This window comes from Phyllostomus hastatus, unplaced genomic scaffold (genome assembly GCF_019186645.2).
Source record: "Phyllostomus hastatus isolate PE091 unplaced genomic scaffold, TTU_PhHast_1.1 phas_contig_40, whole genome shotgun sequence".
Taxonomy (NCBI): domain Eukaryota; kingdom Metazoa; phylum Chordata; class Mammalia; order Chiroptera; family Phyllostomidae; genus Phyllostomus; species Phyllostomus hastatus.
In genome coordinates this window covers 15,159,893-15,183,755 of record NW_025333872.1, presented here as the reverse complement: position 1 = coordinate 15,183,755, position 23,863 = coordinate 15,159,893, and the positions used below count along the sequence as shown (strand labels likewise).

The 23,863-nt window shown below is 43.2% G+C and overlaps 1 long non-coding RNA gene across 1 annotated transcript; it reads left to right on the top strand.

Annotated features, from left to right (window-relative positions):
* The first annotated feature begins 64 nt into the window (after positions 1–64).
* LOC123821946 lies at positions 65–22,793 on the top strand. The gene is made up of 4 exons (XR_006786182.1): positions 65–214; positions 1,022–1,111; positions 20,168–20,347; positions 20,921–22,793. It is a non-coding gene; the product is annotated as an uncharacterized LOC123821946 (long non-coding RNA).
* The last annotated feature ends 1,070 nt before the right edge of the window (positions 22,794–23,863 follow it).

Genomic DNA, 23,863 nt, shown 5'->3' with positions numbered 1-23,863 from the left:
TGAACGGCGAGAGCTCTAAATCCGAGGGAAATTGCCCTTGGAGAACGCAGCCGGGCCAGGGTGCTGCAGGGGATGCCCGAGGTGCCGCCATAGGACCCCGGTTCCAGCCGGCGGGAAGGCCCGGTTGCCCCTCTTGGGCCCCTGATTCAGCAGCCGCTCGATCCCGCGCGTCCATCTCAGGTCTTCACGAAAGTGAAAGAGAGCCAAAAATAAGGTAAAGCCAGTTAAAATCCCCAAAGTCAAACAGCCAAAAGCAAATTCAAGGAGAGCATATATAAACGAGAATAGTATAGGTAAGCAAAAGTGAGTTTTTGCAAAGGCAAAGCAAACAACCGAAATTCAAGAAGGTGAATTTAAGAAATGATAAAACGTGAATCTAATCTCAAATTTGGGCTATACCGATTTCTGTTTAGACCTAGATAAGTAAACATTCAGTCAATAAATCAAGCTTTTCTTATTTGATTGCCTTTCATCTGAAAAGACAGCAGGGGGCACTAGATACTCTGGTTTCATACAGGTAGGCAGGAGTTTTAGCCCTGTCAAAATTTTCAAACATCAAATAGTTTTGCAATTAGGGGGATGGTTAAAAAACTTAACAGTCAATGTGAAAACAGGGTGATGATCTACATAGACTGTTTACGTGAAAAAAGGTAACATTTTGTGTAGTCCAACCTGTTGACCAAGGAATTTCCTGAAATATTGCCTGTGTTGGGGCTAGGGTGGCAATTACAGGACATAAAGGGAATTTTGAGATGGGCTCTGAAAGAGGCAGAGCAGTAAAGAGTGACCAAAGGACAGCAGCTGACACCCTGTCCTCGACCTTCCCTCTGGGCCTGTTTTGAACTTTTGTCAAGGGTGTGGGACTTTCCATGCTAAAATTGGGACTGAGGGATTTCCTAGGACTGGGGACTTTCCTATAAACAATAATAACAATTAACATTTAATGAGTACCTATTATGTGCCAGCCACCTTCTAAGCATTTTACACGTATCAACTTCTTTCATCTTCAAAACCCTCTTAGGTAGATACTATGGCATGCCCATTTTACAAAGAAAGAAACTGAAGCAACTTGCCAAAGGCCACGCAAACAGCTGAGAAGTGTCAGATCCAGGTAAGGAAAGCGTGTGCCAGGCTCTGAGGTCGTTCTGCCTGGGTTCAAATCATGGCTCAATTGTGTATCCAATATTATTAATACAGCAAAGCACATGACATTATGGCTAACACATAGGAAATAACCAATAGTGTTTGCAATTATTATTAAAAGAGTGGTCCTTGTTTTCTGAGAGCTTAAAATCTATTTCAAGAGGTTGCTTTGATTCATAAAGCATTAGAGGTACCTACTGAATGGATCATTGGACAGATAACAAATTCAGGTAAGTGTTCAGAGGAAGGACCACCCATGAAGTGGATCTGTGTCACAGGTTGCTCAGTGTGGGCTCTGCTTAAAATGCTACATGGACAACTGGCGTTAGCCTCTGATCCTGAGCGGCTTGAGCTATAATTATTTGTGTCTTACTATCATATGGGTCTGTGTGTATGTGTTTAACTAAATTTATAGTAAATTTTCATTAGTCACTAAAACTCTTAAGGAATAGTGTGGTATCTACTTTTTTGGCTGGAGGGTGCATTTATTAGTTTTTTGGAGGAAGTATTTACTAATTTCATGAATAGGTATCTGTAAGACGTGAAGCTCTAGAACATAACCTAGAAATAGCCAAGGTGCTGAGTCAAAGACTTAGCTGGAATGAGGAGGTTGGGAAGGGATGTTATTTTAATGGAACATGAAGTCTGAGAGGGAGCCAGCAGGCAAGGAACCACACTGAAGGCAGCAGGAGTGGCCTGAGAAAAGGCCATTGGTGGGAAAACGACTTTTGCCTTGTGAGAACCAAATGAGGGTGCTTGGTCGGGACTATAGAATTGTGAGTTAGAGGCAGAGTGAACTGGCTCAGCAACAAGCTGTGTTCACAAAGAGCCAGGGCCAAGTGTGGTTTCTTGCCTCTGTGTTCTCTGCGTAAATCATCGGGACTGTGCAGCCTCCAGATGTTGCTGCATGGAAACTTGACATCATGGGGTGAGAGGTAATCTTTGTGCTCGGCTTGTTTTTCACGCTTGTCCTTAACTGAGTTTAATGCTGTGTGTCTGTGTCTACTTACAACTAGAAGAGCCTCTGTCTTGAGTGAAGTGACTCATCACTCTTCTATTTTGCTTAACAGTAAAAGAAGCACATTGTTTTCTATCCTAAAATGGGTTTATATACCTTCACTAGCATACATATCTAATTTCTCTAACCCAAATAGATTTCTTGGAAATAAAAAACAAAAACAAATATTAAAGGTAGCTCAATCTTTCCTATTGTATAAGTCACCACGGAGCCATTACTGTACTTGTGATACTCGAAGTGCAAAATCAAACAGAAAAATGGCTCGGTGAGGAAGAGGACTTGATGTTCAGGGTCAATCCGTGTGACTTCTTCAGATCACTTTGAGCAAATGACCCTTAATGCAATAAAAAATGGCATCTTTGAGGAAAAACAGGTTATCTTGTCTGATAAGGCTGCCTTTACTCATTACATTAATGTTGTTCTGATAGTGCATTTCAGATGATTGTTTTTAATTTTAAGGAGAAAGTCCCAAGAGAACACATAGGCTGAAAAATAGGTCATGATAATACTTGAAAACATACATTTGAGGCACATTTTTAAAAGTCTCTAAACAGTGCAGTGAGATTCTCTGTAAAGGTGAAATTGGGTCCAGGTTTAGTGAGAGGAATGCTTCAGTCCCTTTCTCTCTCCTTTCTTCTTATAGTTTGATTTAAGAGGCTAATTGTTATAGCAAGTTTAAGTGGTATCTCCAACAAATTTCTTGGAAAGAAGGCAGTGAACATGAAAGGAGCTGAAATTCAAGTCAGGTGTGGGTGGAGTGTTAATTTTAAAACAGAACAGCACACCTGTACCTTGGGCAGGCTCTGGAAAACCTAGCAGCATTTGTACCACTCACCTTCTCAGGCTAGTTTTAGTAAAGATTTTTGGGATGAAGATGGAGAGGAAGAAACTGCATCATCTATGAAATGACTCAATTTTTTTTGATAAATTATTCCAATTAACAAAATGGTTGGCTTTTAGGCTTCAGTTCAGTTAGTGAAGCTTCAAGGCTAGGGGCCTGCCAGGTCAATAACACGTGGCCAAGGTCTCTCCCTTGTAATTAATGACTGGGGCCATGGCCAAAATGTAATAGGATGCTTTTTGTTATTCCCTTTTGCAAAGATGTCTTTATAGACACAGAGCTTCAGGAATTTTTTTCCTACCTCTTTTTAAGTATTTCCTTGGAGGCTTCTGAAATGCCTAATTCAGTGGTTCCCAAACTTGCTGCCCATTGGAACCACTTGGGCATCTTTAAAAACTCCTGATGCCTGGTTGGCTCCTATCTACAGACATTGTAATTTACTTCATGTGGTCTGCAACGTAGTGTGGGGAGTCTTCTTAGAATTAATCTTTTTATACTGAAATCATTATAGATTAGTATGATGTTGTAAGAAATAATGCAGAGGGGGAAAAAAGAAATAACACAGAGAGATGCCTTATGTCTTTTACTCAACTTCCCCTTATGGTAACATTTTCCAAAACTAATACAACATCACAACCGGGATACTGACACTGGTCAATATGCAGAACAGTCAAGATCCAGAACATTTCATCACTACAAGGATCCCTCCTTTCATAATCACACTTGCTTTCCCACACACTCCAGTCCCCTCATTTACTTCTGGCAACCACCAATCTGTTCTCCATTTCTACAATTTTGTCATCTCAATAATATTCTAAAAATGGAATCATCCAGCATGTAACCTCTGGGGATTAGCTTTTTTCACTCAGCATAATGCTCGGGAGAGTCAACCAGGCTGTTGCATGTATCAGTAGTTATATCCTTTTTATTATAGAATAATAGTCCATGGTATGGGTGTACCATAGTTTGTTTAACCGTCTTGATCGTATTCAGGGTTTTGCCATTAGGGATCAACTGCTATAAGCATTCATGTAAATTTTTGTGTGTGTGAACATACCTTGTCATTTCTCTAAGATAAATGCCCAGGAGTAGAATTATTGGGTTGTATGGTAGGTGCATAGTTTTAATAAAAGTGCTGATCTATTTTTTAGAGTGGGTAGTAGAAGAAAAAGCAAAATGGAGTTGATATTTTTAAGAGAGCAGTCTAAAGTGGAGCCGAGAGGCCTCCTGGAAGCTCAACTAACACACCTCCTCCATGTGAAACTGAACTTTTTAACTGGGCTAAACCACAAACAGATAACCCTGATACTGTTCCTGGAACTGGCTCTCCATCAGTGACCTCTGTATTAAGAAATAAAATTTCACCTAGCAGTAGACATAAAATGATCAATAATGTACAGCACAGTGTAAATCTGCCCGACAGTAGCAATGACACTTTTGGAACAACTTGTGGAATCCCTTAGGAAGCCCCCCCTTTTTTCTGTCTTTATAAACTCATTTATTTAGCTTTCCTGTTTAGAACACAATTTAGGTTTTCCACCCACATCTGTATGTCCTGAATTGCAGTTCCTAAGATCTCCAAATAAAGCTTCCGTTTACCTTGCTGTTCTTGGTCAAAATGGATTGAGGTTCTATGGTGTCAGAAGTGGGATCCAGAGTGACGTCTGTCCTCCTCCAGTGCCTTCATGGATTCGAGCAAAGTGCCTCCTCGAGTCCACTGCACTCTGTCGTCTCCTCCTCGACCCTGGACCGCTGTGGCAAGTCCTCCTGGACCCTACCCACCGCCTCGGTTGAGGTTCAGGCTCTATTGGTCGTTCTCTATTAGTGGCCTTTTATCTACAGGGCTTAAAATGCCCATCTGGTGAGTAATTACTCTTTGAAAAATGGAAAGTTCACTTTCTAAAGGACTAGTTTCTAGACAGCCACTTCCTAGAACTGCTGCTAGAACTGCTGCTGGATTTATGTACGAAAATTACAGACCCTTGTCCTGCATATTTCTGTCTCATTTGCTCATAATTACCTGGGATGGTTTACAGTTAACTGTTTACCATGGGCTCTTTAGAACTCCCCAAGTTAGTCTATCTGCACAGTCAATTGGAAAAATACTGCAAAACTAAGCAACCTGAATGGGAAGTATATTTTTATTGGCATTTTGAGGCCTTCAACCATGTGATTCAAAAATTGCTTCCTCCCAAAGCACAATTCCTAAATTAACCAAAGCAATTTCTGAGTTGTCTCAGAGACTTCTTACACTTAAGGAGACTTCTAAATGTTCTGATGCCTCCTTCTCTGCACCTTCTGCTCCTTTGCTTCCTGCCCGTCTGCCCTCTCTGTACCCTTCACTTGCTGAACTTCCCTTTTCGAATGGAGCTGCTCCTGCTGCTCCACTTGAAGTTAAACTGTCAGTGGCCCAACCCTATGAGAGACTTTTCTGTTGAGCTTGAGAAACCATGAACAGAGCCTCAAAGCTGCCTAAATGGCTTCATGGAAAAAATACCCGAGGCTTTTCCTTGAGTTACCAATTGCAAGAAAATTCAAAATGTGTTAAAAAAAAACAAACCCAAATGAAACTGTTTTTGATTAGCATGAGAGATTTTAAAAAGTTTTTAAACAGTACTTCAGCGCAGATGAAGTTAATGTTGACGCCTCTACCCCTGTTCATCTCCTAGGAGGAGACATTCTGGAAAGTTCATGCAGCCCATATTTCCTTCTTTCAGAAGGTAGAAATATTCTTACACCTTGAACTTCTAACTCATGACTTGTTCATAGCTATTCCAGTTTTTTTTCAGTCATCTTAACTGACTCAAGTTCTCCGTTATATTCCCTTCCAAATAAACTTTGGTGAAAAAATGCCCCTAACATTAGTCACATTCATTCTGTACCAAAATTGAAATGAAAATTCAGATGACCAAAAGAAACCTCTGCCCACCATTTGTCAACACCCTTTAAATGCTGAGGGCATTGAAGGACGCAAACCTGCCATTGAGGAATATCTCACACAAGGCCTCATCATTCCTTCAAGGAGTGCTTGTAATACCCCTCTCCTCCCTGTTAAAAAATCTTATGGGAGATGTGTTCAAGATCTGGGAGCCATAAATCACATAGCCATACCTGGACACCCAGTCGTGCCTAATCCTCACACCTTACCCTTAGCTGTTCCACCAGAAAGTAAGTTCCTTTCCTTACAGATCTTCGTGGCACTTTCTTCAGCGTCCCCGTCGGTCCTGAAAGCCAGTTCTGCACATTTGCACAGGAAGGGCAGCGATGCCTCAGGGCCACATCGAATGTCCCGCGTTCTTTCCCCAAATTTTAAAAGCAGATATTGGCAGCAGATTTATCTACTGTCCACCCTTTTATAACCTGTGGATGACTTTCTTCTCCACTCACCTTCTGAGGAAGCACCCCTGGGAGAAAGCCTCCACCTCCTTGGAGAACTAGCAGAAAAGGGTGGGGGGCAAAGATTATCTAAAGAGAAACTTCAGTCAGTAAAAAATTAAATATCTTGGACATTTAGTTATTAATAAAGGTCTCTTCTTAAATTCTGACAGGATCCAGGGCATTTTGACTTCTCCTACCCCCAAGACTAAAAGACAACTTGGGGGATTCTTAGGTTTGGTCAGATATTGTAGAAATTGGATTTCACATTTTTCTCTCATAGCTCAACCTTTATGCTCTCTTCCCAAGGGTGCCCAGGAAGAGCCCCTCACATGGACAGAGGAATCCCGTGTCCCCTTCAGTGAAATAGAAGGCAGTCTTTATGAGCTGCCTGCTTTAGAACATCCTAATTATCAATTGCCCTTTTCCTTTGTTGTCCATGAAAGAGAGGGAAATGCCTTCCTTAGCTGTCTTGACCCAGCGACATGAAAGCCAGCATAGACCCATTGGAAACTATAGTGAGCAATTAGATCTGGTGTCTAAAGGTCTCCCCCCCACCACCCCCCATTTGGCAGGAGCCATTGTGGCCCCTGCCAATCTACTGCCCTATGTCGAAGATTTAATAATGGGCCCCCACTGACTCTTTATGCGCCTCGTTCAATGGAAGCCTTACTTAACTCTCATCATACTCAGCACCTCTCTGTTAGCAGACTGACCTCCTAGGAAGTTCTTTATTATCTTTATCTAATGTGACTACTGCTCATTGTAATACTCCACTGCTCTCCTTCCTGTGCCCTCCCATGAAACCCCTCACAACTGCCCCGCATTAACAGACTACTAACTCCTCAAACTGACGTACAGAAAACACCTCTTAAAAGTGCTGAATTACTTCGGTTTACTGATGGTTCTTCCCTAAAATATGAAACAAGTCACTGATAAGCAGGCTATGCAATTGTCTCTATAAATGAAACTATTAAGGCTAGTCCCAGGCCTGGGGCAACTTCTCAACAAGCAGAACTCTCTGCATTAATTCAGGCTTGCAGTTTGGCCAGAGGTAAAAGGGTTTACATTTATACTGACAGTGGGTACACCTTTGATGTTGCCCATGACTTTGGTATACTCTGGAAATGGGATTCTTGACTTCTTCCAGACAAGAGATAAAAAATAGTTCTTATGCTTTAAAACTTTTAAAGGCTATTCAATTACCTCAATCTTTAGCAATCAGAAGAATCCTTGGACATTGACTGGCAAACATGGAGGGAAGTAAAGGTAATCATTTGGCCAATACTGCTGCAAGTTAGTAGCATTAAAACAACCTGAGCTCCTAAGGAAGTACCTGTGCTACCAGATGAAGCACTTGGGGATTTAAAAGCTAACATTATGGTGGGTGATCATTTCAAAAGTTATGTAAATGTCTATGCATTATGTCATGCACCGGGAACTAATACAGTATTGTATGTCAGTTATTGAAATGTAAAAAATTATTTAAAAATTACTAAAAGACAAAATAAAAACACAGGTATAGCCTTCAGATTCTCTCGTTAAACTTTTCCCAGTTGAATACACTCTCTTGGCAATAATGCCCAAACTTCATAAAATGTGTGTATCTCTCAAAATAATGTTTCCTGGCCCACATTATCCAGGAAAAGTTTATATTTACAGCAAGCTAAAAACAAGAGTTTAAATAAAAGTATAGAAAAAGTGTCTCAAGTGATAACAAAAAAATAAATAAATAAAAGTAAAACATAACATTATAGAAGCAGAGCATTCAGCTCTTCAACACATTAGCAAGAAATGGTTAGAACAATGGCTGGAAGTTTGACCCGAGAAGAAACTTACAAGCAGGTCCAAATGACCAACTACTTCTCCCTGATTGCATGTAATATATATTACAATGTGTGTATGATGTAACTCACCAGAACACTGACGAAATTGTTTTATGGGGAAAACAATACTACTGGAAACTCTCTCCAAAGATAGCTTCTCAGGGACACCCAAAATGCCAAATCTGCCCAAAGCACAAACCGGGAAGGCCCATTCACACCTCTATGGGGCATTTCCTTGGCCTTTAGTCCCCTTTGAGGTCTGGCAAATGGATTTCATTCAGTGGCCTCCTCCTCAAGGATTCAGGTACATGTTGGTAATGATTTGGGGGGAAGCATTCCAATGCCACAGAGCCATAGCTTCAGTAGTAAGTAAAAGACTCATAGACAAGATCTTCCCCACTTGGAGAATCTCCTCAGAGCTCCACAGTGACTGGGGAACTCATTTCACAGGACAAATTATACAATTTGTTTGCAAGATCCAGTCAATATTGCAACATTTCCATTGTGCTTATCATCCCTTGTCCTCCCATCTTGTAAAGTGAGCTAATGGGGTGTTTGAAATTCAGTTTGCAAAACTGATATAGGCTTTTTAAAAAATTATTTTATTGTTTAATTACAGTTGTCTGCATTTACCCCCACCACTTTTAATCTGCCTTGGCCTCAGACTCTTCCTTGGTATTTGTCACCCTAAGATCTACTCCCTCCAAGTGATGACTCTGTGGCCCAGGTCTCTTCCATACTCTGTGATGCAGGTCTCTTCCATACTCTGTGGTCCAGGTCTCTTCCATCTTGTTGCATGGCCTTTCAACACATGGCCTCTGAGGTCAACGTGCAAGGGGCAGAGAATTCAGGGAAGGCACCTGGATACTTTAGACTTCTGAGCCCTGAGTGTTTCATGTATCACTTTCACATCTATCAGGTACAATTGATCACAAAGCCAACAGAGTTTCAAGGGAGGCTGGGAAACAAGAGCAGACAGGCATCAGCGCAGCCAATAGTTTCTGCGGCAAGAAGCCAAGACTCAAAGGGGTGCTGTGATCTCATCACTCATTATGAACATTGTGTTAATGTTGACATAACTAAGACCAGAGTCCAGATAGGATGACCCACTGGGTTAAATGTGGTCTGTGATGGTATTTGACGCCTTTCATGGTCTGGGCGTTCCGCCATCCTTTTCTGCTGTCCCCATTGGGACAGTGACTGCCCCAACAAAACAGAACTGTTTATAGCTCCCCACACCCACTTAGCTTCACATCATTGCTCTTGCTGCCTCTTACTTAGGCATTAATTTCTTCTTCTTCTTCACCTAACTCTTTTTTGTCTATTTTTTCAGGTTTAACTAACACACTTGTACTTCCAGAAAGCCAATCCTGATTTCTTGATCCCCTACCCCCCAAATGGGTCAGGCACCCTCTGCGCACCCACATTGTCCTACCCATAACCCTAACACTGTAGGCACTAAAGGGTATATCATTATTCATTCATGATTCTATGTCCTCCACTAACTGTGTTTTTCTTGTAAGCAAATAACATTATTTACATTTTTAAAAATTAACATATAATAAATCTGACTTTTTTGTGTAGAGTTAATGAAGTTTAACAATTATATATTTATATTAGAGTTGAGATTTTCCTTCTTGGAATGCTGAATAATTTTGGATTGTATCCTGGACATTATAGGCTTGTGTTATGATATTCTGGGTCTTGTTTAAATCCTGTGGAATGTTGACATTTTTTGCTTTAGCAAGCAGTTGACCCAGTTGGTTTCAGGGTGCAAATTCTGACCAGCTTTCTGCGGGCTGTGGTTTCAGTATCGTGTCTGTTTTCAAAGCCTTTGCAGGGCTATTCAGATCTGTCTCATGTGTGTGCCGCCTAGTGGCCAGTCTGGTGCATGGGCAGTGATCTTTCCCGTGGTTCATTCCTCAAAGTCTATGACAGCACTCTTTAGAGTCAGATCCATGCATGCACAGCTTGGGAGTTAGCCCGAGTTCTCCCATAATTTTAGTAGCATCCCAGCTGCCCCCTCTCTGAGAGCTCTCTGGTGACTTTTGTTTCCCTGAAGGGTCTCTTTTGGTGCTCGTATGTTTCGAATTTCCCACAAATACACCCATGCCTGGGCTGTTCAGGTCACTCAGCAGAAATGGGATGGACATCCACTCACCCAAAATTCAGTTCGGATATTAAGATCAATGATGGCACACACACAGCAAGACGATATGAAAAGTTTTATTCCTTGCCTGATGAAACTCCCTGGAGAGAGCAGGGAGGGCTCCCAAGCTGATCTGAAAATGGGCTGAGAGAGCCAGGAAAGGAGGCTGGCGCGGTGTTTATGATGGCGAGGGGCTGGGAGTCCGTGCATGTGGGCTGCAGCTCTATGGTTTGGACTTTCTGCCAGTTACAAAGGAGTATTTGAGCTTTCTTATCAGCTTTGTCCAGATGTGGGCAGAAAGAGAAGGGGGAGTGGTGAGGCTTAAAAGCTATCAGCACTTCAACATCAAAAATAGAACCAGAATTTTCATTACAGGGCCAAGCGGCAGGAAGACAGAAAAAAGCAACAGGCGTTTGGACCACTCTGGGCCACAGTTCTGCCAGCCCGGGAGGAAGGTTCTCTCCCGCAGAGTGTTAGGCGCCTGTGGGCCATCACAGGCTGGGTTGTGGGAGAGAGTAAGAAAAGGAAAAAGAGAGAAGGGGAATTTTTCTCATTCTCTCTAAATGTTATAAGAGACCCTTTTTCTGTTCCTCACGTCAGAACTAAAGGGCTTCTCCCGGAGCATTTTGTGTCCTTGCCAATGCTCTTTTGTAAGTTTGGGGCTGCCTTGAATACAGGCCACCGGATCCCAGAGGGCAAAAAGTGGTAGGCTCACCACCAGTTTAGTGATTCTTATAAATCTGGTCTATTTCCCAATCCACATGTTACTAGTTACCTTTCATGGTAAATACCTGCTCCATGTATTCTGTCCAGGTGTTATAGCTGCATTTAGTGGGAGAAACAAGGTTACTTATTCCATTTTACTTGGAAACAGTATCTATCTTATTTGATTGTATTTACCCTGTGCCTAACACAATCTGGTACATGGAAGGGACTGAAGAGGTATTCATTGACTAAACAAATGACTGACTGAATGAATGAATGAACGAACAAACGAATGAAGGAGTGAACAAACCAGTCATATGATTTATTACAAATAACACAGGAATAAATACTCATGTTACTAAAGAACAAATTTCTGATAACCATGGCATGGTTACTTCTTCTCTTCTCTTCTCTTCTCCTGAAAGAGCAGAGGGTGCTCTACAGAGAGGATCTAATTTAAATTAATAAAAAATAATTTTTCTTGTTGAGTCTTTTAAATCAGATAAGCATCTTCAATACCCACAGCTGCTATGTCTCTGGAGAGGGTTTGAATGGCACAGGTTTGAACCGACTTTCTTAGACTCCGTTCCTCCCTTGCTTGTCCTAGGGCTAAAATAAAATAAAACAAAATTGACAAAGTACTTCCTTTAGTTGCACATGTTTACAGTCTAGTTACCACCCAAACAGGCTGAATTGTACGTTGAAAAAGAACACTGTAGAGCTCTGTTGTCCATTCATCTCCTTCTAAATAGTCTGCATGTAAATTATTGGATCCGTTTACAACCAGAATGCTAGAAACCCCCACGCATTTGAATAGCACGCTCTTTGATTTCTACCTCTTTAATCCTAAACTGCTCTGACCCCTGCCTGCAGCAGAACTTAGCTGATGAGTCCGACTTGAAATTGACTCCAGCTCATTTTTTCTACTCTTGAATTTGGCTTTGACAGGGACCACAGGAGTCAAAGGGACCTCTGTATGTGGATGGGATTCCCAGGAGAGTCAGGAAGGGACTGATGATTCATGATATAAAACATCCCACAGGGACTCTGCTTCCCTTTTAATTTTGTAGCCGTGTGAGGAATTTTGAAAACTGATGCTGATGAGGACAGAATTCCCATCAAGAGCTAAACAAGATCCCTGACACAGAGGAAACACGAGCTTCTGAGAACCAGGATGCTGTTCTCTTTACATGGAGGCCACACCAGTGGAGAAGGGCTCCCAGCCAAGTAGAATGTGCGCTCTTTTGAATGTGTCAGGGACCTGACCCCCCTCCTGAAGAAACTTTTTCACTCGGTCTGATTCCATAAGAACAAATCAGCTGTCTGCGCTGAGTTATCAAATGCCATTTCTCTCTAAGTCTGCCTTTCTCTCCTTCCTTTTTGTTCTCTCTGGGTGCTTTGGCTTTTTGAATGGCTTTTTCTGTCCTGGTTTATCATAGGTATGAATTGCACTCATATCAGGAGTTCTCTCTTACGGCAGGTTGGGCACCAAATGGAGAAGTTAAAACCCTCTATAAGTCAAATCCAGGTCCAGGGAGCTCCAGGGAACCATTCAGGCACTTTTGATGTCGTGGTTTTGGTTTTACCTGAGCTTTGCATTATTTACTACCACCTGGAATGTATGTGGGTGTACAGGAATTGTTATCGACACGGGACTGGCCTGGCCACAGAATCCACTCCCTGCATGCACCCATGCAGTCCCAAACCCCGGTAACCTGCTGTGTATGGCTCTGAGGTTGGCTGTTACTTAGTGTGGGGTGTCCCTGGAGGAGGGCTCTGTGGGGCACTCTGGTCCTCTAAAGACCTGGCCTCCTGTGGGCACCTCCTGCCTTCATTTTATCCTGATTGCTCTCTGGGGACACTTGTTCCTTCATTTGCATCTGAGTTCAGCTACTGGGAGAGAGAAGGAAATGGCCTATGTTCATTTTTTCCCCTTTATTCCTTCTCTGCTCCCCAGTGCAGAGAAAGGCAGATGAGAATCATAAATGCATCTTCACTGCAAGTATTGCGAGTCCTGAAATGTCCTTTCATGTTCAAGGTGTTTTTCCTTGTAAAAACTGCAAAAAAAAAAAAACCAAACCTGTAGGAAAATTAGAATAGGTAGATAAAAAGAAAAAAGAAGCATCAAAAAAATGTTTCCTGATTTTAAAAAATCAGGCTCCTCAGTCACATCCCTCAGTCAGCCTTTCTGAGCCCCGTTCCTGCTGACAACCGCCATCAAGTATTGTCCTTTCCCCACGAGGAGACGATGCTCCTAGCAACCAGTGTATCGTCTCTTTAAGGAAAGTGTTCTCCCAAATAAAGTTCAAAAGGGACATGTATCCAAAATAGAACAAAATATTTTCATGGACAATTTGAACAACTCTCTTAAAAGGAACTGTGCCTGGGTACTAGCTTGACTTCCTCAGACCGGCCTCGGTGCTCATGTTGCTTGATCCCTGGATGCTTCGGCCTCTGTGAGTGACTTTCAGGGTTCCCTTCACGGACCCTCTGAACAGTGAGTGGTTCTTTGCCAGGCTCTCAGCCCTGTTCAGAAGAGTTCTTTCCTTGCACATTCTTAACCCTATGCCTCTACAAACTCCTTTCCCCACTTTTTGGTGCAAGTGTAGCAGATGCAGACCTCAGTGCACAAATTTAGGAATACTAGAAATTTCTTGTCCTTTTTCTATAAGCTGACTTATTTTCTGCTTCCAGCCTCCTCCATTTCATCTGATGGCAGGAGTCAAACCTGTCGGTGTGGGGTTCACACACACGCGCAGTCACTGTTCCTCCGCGCTGGCAGCCCCAGTAGTATGCCTGCTCCCGTCCCAAGGCTCCTCCAGTTCCGGCTTGTGCTCAACTCAATTTTTTTGCTGCTTTAGGGGCACAGGATCCTGTCTTCTCTTCCCACATGATATGCTGTAAATGTGAAAGCCTCTGTGGGGCAGTCTAGGGTACCGCATTACATCTCTGGTGTTCTGGGGTGAGGAGTTCCCCAGGGGCTGCCTCAGGCCTATGTGCAGGGCCTATTACCCCATAGGTCAGATCCAATACAAAATGGAAACACAGAGCTGGGTGGCAGCGCAGGAGTCAGCCTCTCCTTCCCACCAGCCCGCTGCCCCAACCCACAGCCGACCGACAGTCCCCGAGGGATTGCACCCTTCACTCAGGTACATGCTCAGTCCCAGATCGGGGGTGAGCAAAGACCCCATGGACTTGCAAACTTGCAGCCTGAGGCAAGAAGGGAGTTGCCTTGACTCTCCCTCCCTGATACCATGGTGTGTGCGCAACAGGCCCCGAAGCCCCCACCCCCCACAGCTGCACCCAAGCCCATGCCAGGTGTGGAAGGCCAAGTGGGTCCGTGGCAGCAGGAGACAGGGAAGTGAGTGATGGGCAGCATGACCCAGGAGACAGCGGGAGGCAGGACTGCGCAGGAAGCAAGTCTCCAAGCCCCTGGTGCACGCTCCATCGTCCCATCATACTCTACTCTGCTTTACAAAGCATAGATGGAATGATAAATAGTTAAGAATTTCAAGGCAGCCACAGCAGAGCGTTAAATGCAAGTGCTAGGCCCTTCTGGGCACAGTGCCACAGCACTGGCTGCACACCCATGAATCCGCCTTGCCTGTGTACCTAGATACTTGAGAGCTGGAAAATGGACCTCTTGTTTCTTGTTCCACATCTTCCCTTCCTTGTTACAATGAGAATAGACTGTTTCTGGCTCTTGGTGGAATGGAGTGGGATCAAATAGGTAGACAGAGGAAATTCCTGGAGTAATAGGAATTATCAGGGAAAGATAAAAAAAGCAAGAATCCTGAAATTATATTTTAAAAGTGTTTTGCCACCACACAAGTATCAGCAGATCCTAGCGCTGGTGGACTCCTGGCTGCAGTCCACACCCGATTCACAATTGCCCCCACCCCCCACCACAGGACACCGTGGGCTTCTCACACCACAAGAAGCCCTGGCTGTACCTCAAGCTTAGCAGGCATCTCTACTGGTGGGTAGGTCTGGGTGCTTAACTTCTAGGACTCGGCCAGAGCAGTGTTGCAGTTTTATGTCACCTGGCCAAGCTCTCTCAGACTTACCTTCTTAAATCTAAACATGATCTTCAAAGGGTGCTGTTGTCCAGACTAGCAGTATCAGCATCACCTGGGAACTTATTGGAAATGCAAATTCTTAGGCTCACCCCAGACCCCCTGCAGCTGAAACTGTGGGAGGGGACTCAGCAGTCTGTTTCAACAAACTGTGCAGTGATTCTAATGCACAGTGACGTTTGTTAGGTGGGAGACATTTCTCAGGATTCCTCAGTAAGTTTTCATTTACAATCCTATAAGCACTGAACCCAGTGCTTGCTGACAGTTCAGAGATTCCAAGAAGGCTCAGCGAGCTCTGAAGTGTGTCCTCTAACCACATGCCACAATGTTTGGGATTCCTGCATTCGAAATTTGTTTCTTTAGGATCTTTTTACTGCTCTTTTTTAAGAAAGTAAAAGTTCTATTCGGTAAGTTCACATACAAGTATCAGTGACATCTGTCACATTCTGCTTCCCATGGGTAGAAAGGGAAAGAGAGGACATCATTGGAAGGGGGAGTGGCTGAGCAGAGGTAGACATTGCCGGGGCTGGTAATTCTAGAGCTTGTGAAGTCACTACAGCGTAAATGTTCATTCGAAATGGACCCTGTAGCTTCACTTAAAATAAGGAGAGAGGAGGAAAGAGTAAGTCCAGGTGGGCCCACGGTGGGTGAAACCTCAGTTTACATGCGGCCACCAACTGGCTAAAATCTTAAGTCACTCAGTTTCTGTAGAATATGGTGATGGATTGTTTCCCTATTAGTATTTGATCGCAAGTGCAGAAAATCTCACTCAAACTGGTTTAAACTGTTAAAGAAAAAGGTAGTGTGTTGGCTTTTGCAAGTAAAAAGTCTAGAGATGGTTCTGAGTTCAGAAACAGCTGTATCAGTGTTCAGAAGAGCCCACAAGAACCCAGTTCTGCATTTTACTCTCTTCTGCTCTGTGTGTTGGCTTCATTTTCAGACTTTGCAAGTTGGCGAGATGGCAGCCCCAGCTCCAGCCAGCATGTCTCCATAGTTCAAATCTGGATCTGAGGGCACACCCAGGCGCCCAAGCAAACCCCCAGAGTGAGACCGATTGGCTCTGATTTGCCTCCCTAGAGTGATGTGTCTGTCCCTGGACCACAGGGAAACTGATGCTTTGGATCCCATGCCAAGCCTGGTCATACAGAGTCCCTGGAACAGGGGGTGGTGGGGAGGTACTGTCAGCGCCGTGAAAACCACAGGACTGAAGGTGGGGAAGGGTGGTTCCCCCACAAACATTGGAGGTGGTTACTGGAAATGGGGTAAATGAACAGGGGCCGGCCAAGAAACCACACACGTCCACCACCGGGATCTCAGTTCCAACATTCTGTGATTCTGTGAGGTCTTCCCGTGGCCCAGAGCGCTGGCACAGAAAGCCACATTTACCAGACTGCCCTCCAGATGGAGCGCAAAAAGGCCTGGGGAGGAAGGAATCCTGCTTCTATTTAGGATGACTGAACTCATACCCTTCAGCAGCCCTGACTGGAAGGGCCCACCCTTCTGGTAAACCAGTCAGGCTTCTCATTTGGGAATGATCTCCAGGCAGAACTTTCCACACTCCAGCTGGCTCTGCCTCTGCTCACCTCCAGCTCCCCGTTCACCTCCAACTGCCTGCCCTCCATGCTCCTCTCAGCATATCCCTTCCATTTCTTCTCTTCTCTTCCCTTCTCCCGTCATCTCTCTGTCTCGGGTCTGGTTTTCTTTGCTGCCTCTCTCTCTCTCTCCCTCTCTTCCTCTCTCCCTCTCTTCCTCTCTCCCTCCCCTTCCCCATCCCCATCCCCCAACCCAGCTTTCTTTAACTTTTTTTTTCTTTCTCTATTCACTCTCTGTTTTTCTTTGTCCCTGTCTCATTCATTCTTTGTCTTATGCTGTTTCTTCTCCTCTAATTACCTGCCTGTCACTTTCTCTACCTGTCGATTTTATTCTTAGTGTCTGCTTCCCTTTCTCATCTGCACTTGTCTGTATTTTTCTTTCTTTCGGAAACTGACGATTCTTACTGTGCCAGACAGGACTTTAAAATGTTCACTAGGTGCTGGCTGAGTGGCTCAGTTGTTTGGAGAGTCATGCCATAAAAAAAAAAACAAAAAAAAGGAAAAAGGTGGTGAGTTTGGTTCCCAGTCAGGGCATGTACCTAGGTTTGGGTTCAGTCCCTGGCCAGGGCAACGGATCAATGTGTCTCTTTCACATCGATGTTTTTCTCTCTTCTCTCTCTTTCATCAATAAACATATACTCAGGTGAGGAATTTTTTTAAAAAGTATATTATAAAATGTTCACTAATACTGTTACTCCGTATGTTCCTTAGTCAACAGACAAACAGCTTACAAAGATAAAGGAGAGACCTTGAAAGGAGGAAAATTTAGAAAAAGGAAGCATTGATGAGAAACTTGAGGCAGAGCACTGTGAACAGGGGTTATTCAAGCCAAAAAAATGCATGCACACACAAAGTCATAAGCCACCCTCAAGCAGACACTGAGCTTCTCCATCACAATTACACTTGGGTTTGGTTGAAGTTTTATTTTCTTAGTTTAATGTATCTTAACTAAATCACCACTCCCCGGGGTTCTGAGCAGTTTACACACAACTGATACACAATCTCAGTGTCACAGCTTGCTAGGTTACAACCAGGCAATGAATGAACTGACCTTGCCTTAGAGTTCTCTGTGAGTCCCACTCCACAGAGAGCTCAGCCTCTATTTTTTTCATGGTGGCCACCCAGCTCCTGCTCCTCATCTCTGATGCCAAATTCTATAAGGGCTAATATTGGGCCCTTCTTAACATTAATCTTCAATTTCCAATTCAGTAGGAGACATTGCTGGGGTTTTGAAAAATAGAATGTGACATTAAAAGGAAATATCTATCCAACAGACTTTGTAGCCAGATTTATTTCCATATGCATTTAAAAAATTGCTTCACATAGCATCCTGAGGACCGTTATTTTAATCTTCTAAAGAGTTAGTCCTCATTTAGCTGACCCTTCCTTTTCAAAGGCCAGGGTATTATATTGGCTTCTGTAGTCACTAGCATGTCCTTTAACTTCGACAATGTAAATGGCAAAAAGAGTGGAAGGTCATAGGACTTTTTGTTATTGTTGTTGCTTTCTGGTTTTTTTGTTTGTTTGTTTGTTTGTTTTTAGAGAGGGAAGGGAAGGAGAAAGAGAGAAGAGAGAAACATCAATGTGTGGTTGCTGGGGGTCATGCCTTGCAACCCAGGCATGTACCCTGACTGGGAGTCGAACCTGCGACACTTTGGTTCACAGCCCAAGCTCAGTCCACTGAGCTATGCCAGCCAGGGCTTGCTTTCTGGTTTTAACACTAAACTGCTCTATAATGGTGAACAGATTATCGACGTCTGTGAGTCCCACTTTCCATGTTAGTAAAATAAAAAATACCAGGTGTCTAGCACAGCACCTGGTACTTGGCAGGCACTGATTACCTGTGTTCACTCATACAAGAGAGTGATGCTCAGGTCGGCCTGCCCATTAGAATCTCCTGGGAAGTTTTCAAACATCCTCAAGCCTGGGCTGTAGATCAGACCAATCACGTGAGAATGTTTGGGTCTGAGACCTGGCAGCAATATTTTTTAAAAAATCCTATTACACCCCTGGCTGGCGTAGCTCAGTGGATTGAGCACGGGCTGCGAACCAAAGTGTTGCAAGTTCGATTCCCAGTCAGGGTACGTGCCTGGGTTGCAGGCCATGACCCCCAGCAAACGCACATTGATGTTTCTCTCTCTCTCTCTTTCTCCCTCCCTTCCCTCTCTAAAAATAAATAATAAAATCTTTTAAAAAAAATCCTATTACACATCCCATGCCAGGTAATTCCAATGTGCAGTCGGGATGGAAAACCATTGATTTAAAAACATTAGCTATGTGCTTGTTCTGTCCTTGATAAAGGGTCAAAGCCTCCTTTTTCCAAGTGTGCTTGAGGGCCCAGCATTGAAACCTGGGCCACGATTCTCACAAATTACTTCCTCCAATGTCCAAAGATTGCCTATTCCTATAAGCTCATCTAAAATGAAAAATGAACAATAAAACATTCTTTATTTGGTCAACAGGAAGTTCATGTTAAGCATTCAGTTCAGCAACACGCACTGACTATTTTTCAGGTACTGAGAGCTGTGCTAAAGCAAAACTCTCTACCTTCAAAAAATAATTTCTAACTTCAAAAGGCACACCACAAGTAAATAGCAATGCTTTGTAAAAACATAAATTAGAATGAAATAAAATTAAAACTTCCCTTAGAGGTTGATGCCTTTTACTACCCGCCCTGTGAAGTTAACTTGCTGCTGGATATCCTTCTGCCTGATTTGGGGGCCTGAGAGGAACAGCAGTTGGGAACAGGAAGTTTGCAACGATGTGTGGAGGTTTGCTGAAAAATTCTTTGCTAAGGAAATAATTTCAATGGTCAATATAACAAAAATACAATGGGCTGACAAAACAAACAAGCTTTGTACTTAATAAGACACAGTTTGGGGTTTTTTTTTTTCATTGTTTTTAGAAAGGACGAGAAAGAGAATCATCAATGTGAGGGAGAAGCATTAATTGTTTGCCTCCCAGACCCTGGCCGGGGAGGGGGTGGGGCCAGGGTCGGGGGAGAATCACATGCACTTGCCCATGCCCTCCTTTGGGGGAATCTAACTGGCAACCTAGGTGTGTACTCTGACTGGAAATCGAGCCCACCACCTTTTGATGACGTGACACACTCCAACCAACTGAGCCACACCAGCCAGGGAAAGACATAGTGTTTTTAATCTAAAAAAATTATGTGTGTACATTCATGAATTTCCTCCTCATTTTGATTCCCTTGGCACACTCTGAAACTGCTATGTTTTCCTTTGTTCTTCACTCTGCGTTCGTTCTCAGTCTGAAAAAAACACATAGCCTCAGAAAGGAAATATGTACAAAAGGGGGTCCAGTTCAGGAGAGGCCATCAAAGGCTCCTCTGAGGTCCTGGGCCTTTAAGCCGCTGCTGGGTCACGTGTTGTTCCCACATCCTGTTCTTTTCCCCTTACTCTCTGGATCCCCACTCTCACAGTCTGTGCTTGAGGAAACACTACCCCAAAGCTTGTTTTCTGATGGGCTGTTCAACCAATATTGCGCTCAGAAGAATTGAAACTGGGGTCCAGCGTTCATGGCCTGTCCAGTGGGAAAGATTTGGAGCCAAGAGGCCAGGATTCAGACCCAGTTTTATTCCTTCTCCGGACCCAGCAAGCAGGTAACAGCTCTGAACTTTCATTTGCTCATTTATAAAATTAGAGGTACTAATATTATCTACCTCACAGAATTACTGTAAAGATTTAGTCAACTACGTAGGTTTGCATCATGCTATTCAAATGTCCATTATTTTGTAACACTCTGAACCTATTTTATTTTTTAAGATTTTCTTCCTTTATTTATTTTTAGAGAGAAGGGAAGGGAATGAGAGAAACATTGATTCATTGCTTCCCACATGTCTCTAACTGGGGACCTGGCCCGCAACCCAGGTATGTGCCCAAACTGGGAATTGAACCCATGGCTTTCAGTTCATAGGCCAGCACTCAGTCCACCGAGGTATACCAGCCAGGGCTATTTTCTTATTCTTTTAAAGTTTGGAAGCATTTTACCTTTAATATGAAAAATTTATAAATGATGACTTAAATGAACTAACCAAACTGTTTCTACAAACTTGACCTTGCACACCTCCCAACACACACCTTAGAGCAACCCTGCCCTTTCTAATAGGTAACCCTGAATACTCCCAGAAGAAAGATTTCAAAACACATTACTTTGTTCTTTTTTCTTTCCCCAGGTAATTTATTACAGAGATCTGGCGGGGCCCACAGTGAAGCCCGCTGGCTCTGCAGGGGGTGACACGGGCAGAAATGGATCTTGTTTTCAAACCGAACTGAAGGAAGAGCAGAGAGTTGGCGTTTTGACTGTACGAGAGACCGCTCTGTGCAGCCCTCCCTGCCCACACACGGGGAAGTATGGTTCAGAGTTTGAGAGTCATCACAGCTGCCTGCACTGACCTGACTCTCCACCATCAGCTAATGGGAAAGCTGGCCTCCCACACACCAGCTGCGTCCCAGATCAGTGCTTTCCCAGTGAGCAATGAAAAGCAAAGGCAAGCACAAAAACAGGAAGAAATAGCTTTCCAAGTACCCTTTCATCGAGAAGAATAGAAACTGCAAACAGTATTTTCATCGTTAGTTATCATGCGATGTTCACCATGTTCCAGGGAGATTGAAGGTGAAGCTCTCTCAGCCCCCCACCCTACCTACCCACCATGATCCACCCACACTCACTCATCTGTAAAACTGAACTCGCATAAACCCCCAGGGAATGTCCAGATTTCAGAGTGTATCTACCTGTAAAATATGGAGGAAGCAACTTTCTTTATTCTTGTCTTCTACAAAGGAGTAAAGGGAAGACAGTAACATTGACTGAGCACCTGGCATGTGCCAAGGCATTTTCATGGACAGCATTTAATCCACATTATGACACTTTGAGATAACTATTCTTATGGTTATCGATGTAGAGACTTAATCATTTCAGAATGATTAACAAATTTATTCAAGATCACATAGCAAATAACGGGTAAAGACAGCACTCTAACCCCATTGTACCTTATTTTTCCCATGAATTCATCTTCTAGAATGTGAAAGGAGAGAAGTATGGTATAAACTATCAATACGGTTTTTTCAGTTGGTGAAATAGAAAAAATATTGAGCTTATTTTAAAATCAATCAATCAATCCTGGTTGTTTCTTCCTAAAAGGCAACTTTGACTAGCAAAAATCCCTAAAAAATGAAGCCCTGCTGGTATTTGAAAGTGACCACATTCTTTTCAGTAGGTGTCAATGGGTCAAATTCTGACATTCCACTGAAATCCCCAGGAAGGCTAGAAAATATTACCATTTCTGAAACCATGAGATCTGTCAAGGGGGATAAAACAGCCTTTCATTAGAAAGTGAACACACAATCATTTAGCTCACGAGCGTGTCAGTTGTGATGTGTGTTCAGCAGTTTACTGCCAGTAACTGAAGTTAGCAAGTGGTTCCTCAGATATGATAACATGCTTATTCTAGTATACTTCCTACATTTTTTGTGTTTTTGAAAATTTACATGAACAAAATATGTTTCTTTTTAATTGTCGCTATTTTTATTAAAGCATAATTGGAGACAGTGAAATGAGAGACGTTAAGTACATGGTTCGATGAGATTCGGCAGCCGCACACCTTTGGGGGACCCGCACCCACATGATGCAGAACACCGCCCCGACCCCCGACGTGGTTCCCGAGCCCTGCCCAGCAGTGTCCCCTGCGCCCCTCCACAGGCAGCCACTGTCCTGGTTCTCTGCCATAGACTGGTTTTGCCTATTTCAGAACTTGTATATAAAAAGGAATCATGCAGTGTGTACCCCTTTGTATCTGGCTTCTTTTACTCTGTTTCACGATATTCAGGCCCATGCACATGTTGTGTGTGTCCAAAGCTATTTTTTCTGAGTAGCATTCCTTTGTGGCAAAGTAGCCATTTTGTTTATTCATTTTCCGGAGGATGGGCATTTGAGTTTTTTCTAATTTGTTGCTGTTCTAGTTGTTGAGGCCAAGGCTGGGAAAAAAGAAAAGAGCAAGGTAAAATTTTTTGAAATGTGATTTTTTTTTGGAGTATTCAGTGTAATGAATAAAGCTGCTATGAACGTTCATACACAAGTCTTTTCTGTGTCCAGTGTTTTCATTTCTCCTGGGTAAATACCTAAAAGTGTATTTGCTGGGTCATAGGGTGTGTGCGTGTTTAACTTCATAAGAAACGTCCAGACCGATTTTCAAAGTGGTTGTAGTGTCCCATTCCTGCCAGTCACACATGAGAGTTCTTGTTTGTCCACATCCTTACCTGCGCCCGGCGCTGTCAGTCATGGTGTCACGTTGTGGCTTTCACTCGCATCTCTTACGTGTCCGAAGGTGCTGATACACTTGCTGTGCTTGTTGGCATGTATTCCTCCGTAAAGTGCCTGCCCCAGTCTTTTGCCCACTTTATTTGTTTTTTTTAACTTAAAAATCATGTAATCTCAATAGCCAGAGGTAACCATCATTAACATTTTGGGCTTTTTCTAGGCAGTTACTTGTTTATGCAAATACATTCTTTACAAAAATGAGTTGACATTGTATAAACCGTTCTGTAGTCTTTTGTTTTTCACTTAACAATTGGTCATGAACTAGGAACATCTTTCCCTATCAATAAATACCCTTCTGTGCCATTTTTTTTTTTAAATAAACAGCCGTTGCAGCTTTAGTCACAACAGCCCAAACAGGATACTACCCAAGTGCCTTTCGCATGGCGGGTGGGCAAACAAAATGTGGTGTCTATCTGTACAGCGGAACACTACCCAGCAATAAAAGGAACACACTATAGATAAACGTGACACACATATGAAACCATTATGCTGAGTGAAGAAAGCCAGACCCAAAAGTGTAAACACAAACTGTAGAGAGAAGGCAAACATAGTGACCGAAAAGCTCTTGGGGCTGAGGGCTGTCCTGCCAAGAGGCAAGAGGGAACTTTCTAGGGTGATGAAAATGCCCTATAAATTGATTGTAGTTACAGTTTCCCTTGTATATGCTTATGTCAGAACCCATCAAATCGTACATTTTAAATGGATGCATAGTGCTGCCAACTTATAGCTCAATACAATTGATGTCAACAAAAAGCGCTGTGGAGGAGCTGCAGTGCAGGATGCAGGCCGGGCACTGACA